At 45.4% G+C, this 1,888-nt stretch overlaps 1 pseudogene; it reads left to right on the forward strand.

Moving 5' to 3' along the window:
• The first annotated feature begins 215 nt into the window (after positions 1 to 215).
• Positions 216 to 1,888, forward strand: LOC147254523 (uncharacterized; annotated as a pseudogene).

The following is a 1,888-nucleotide window of genomic DNA, read 5'->3' on the forward strand; positions in this document are numbered from 1 at the left end:
TCTCGATGTTGGCCCTGCGATGGACTGGCGACCTGTCCAGGGTGAACCCCGCTTCTAACCCGTTGACGCTGGGATAGGCTCCAGCCCCCCGCGAGCCTTAATGTGTAGGAATAAGCGGAAGATAATGGATGGATGGATGGATGGGTTCCATCTGCTGTGTCTTTGTGCAACACAGAAAAGGTGAATGGAAGGCCTCTACATGCATGGTTCCCACCATGAAGCATGGAGGAGGAGGTGTAATGGTGATTAGTGACATTGTTGGCAATTTATTCAAAAATAAAAGCACACCGAAGCAGCATGGCTACCATAGCATCTTGCAGCAACATGCCATCCCATCTGGTGTGAGGCGGCATGGCTCAGGGGCAGAGTGGCCGTCTAGCAACCAAAGGGTCGCTGGTTCGATCTTCAACCTCAGTGACCATGTCGAAGTGTCCTTGAGCAAGCTACTGAACCCATAATTGCTCCTGATGAGTAGGTTGGCGCCTTGCATAGCAGCCTCCACCATCAGTGTGTGAGTGTGTGTGTGAATGAGATGACACTGTAAAGAGCTTTGAGTGCCGCTAAGGTAGAAGGCGCTATATAAAATTATGTCCATTTACCATCTGGTTGGCATTTAGTTGGAGATATTTTTCAACAGGACAATCACCCCAAACACACCTCCAGGCTGTGTGAGGGCTATTTGACCAAGAAGGAGAGTGATGGAGTGCTGAGCCAGATGACAGGGCCTCTACAGTCACCTGACCTAAACCTCATCGAGATGGTTTGGGATGAGATACACCACAGAGTGAGGGCAAAAGGGCCAACAAGTGCTCAGCATGTCTGCGATCTCTTTCAAGACTGTTGGAAAACCATTTCAACTGACTGCCTCATGAAGGTCATCGAGAGACTGCCAAGAATGTGCAAAGAAGTAATCAAAGCAAGGGGTGGCTATTTTGAAGAATCTAAAATATAAAACATGTTTTGAGTTATTTCTCACTTTTTTATTTACGACATAATTCCATGTGTTCATTCATAGTTTTGATGCCTTCAGTGGGAATCTACAATTTAAATAGTCATGAATATAAAGAAAAAACATTAAATGTGAAGGTTTGTCCAAACTTTAGACAGGCTAATCAGGTCTTACCCATATTCGTCAAAGACAGATATTTGGTCATCTTTTATTAAACTCTGACAAAACTGAAGTCATTATCCTGGGTCCAAAACATCTTTGAGACACCTATCTAATGAGATAGGTACCCTGGAAGGTATTACCTTGGCCCCCAGCACGACCGTAAAGAACCTAGGAGTTCTTTTCGATCAGGATCTGTCCTTTAATGCCCACATTACGCAAATTTCTAGGACTGCTTTCTTTCATTTACGAAACATTGCTAAGATAATCAGACACATCCTGTCTCAAAAAGATGCAGAAAAATAAGTCCATGCCTTTGCCACTTCCAGGCTGGATTACTGCAATTCCCTCCTATCAGGCTGCACCAGTAAGTCCCTAAAGACTCTCCAGCTGGTCCAAAATGCTGCTGCCCGCGTGTTGACAAGAACTAGTAGAAGAGACCATGTTTCTCCTGTACTGACTTCTCTGCATTGGCTCCCTGTCAAATTCAGAATGGAATTCAAAATTGTCCTTCTAACATACAAAGTTTTCAACAGTCAGGCTCCTTCATACCTGACAGAGCTCATAGTCCCCTATTATCCAGCTAGAACCCTTCGCTCCCAGGATGCATGGTTACTTGTGGTTCCGAGAGTTTCTAAAGGTAGAATGGGAGCCAGAGCCTTCAGCTATCAGGCTCCCCTCCTGTGGATCCGTCTCCCAGTTTCGGTCCGGGATGCAGACACCCTCTCGACCTTTAAGAGCAGACTAAAGACTTTCCTTATTTATCAGGCTTGTAGTTAG

This window comes from Aulostomus chinensis, chromosome 10, assembly GCF_037954235.1.
Source record: "Aulostomus chinensis isolate RoL2024-O1b breed Wild chromosome 10, RoL_Achi_v1.0, whole genome shotgun sequence".
NCBI classification, from domain to species: Eukaryota; Metazoa; Chordata; class Actinopteri; order Syngnathiformes; family Aulostomidae; genus Aulostomus; species Aulostomus chinensis.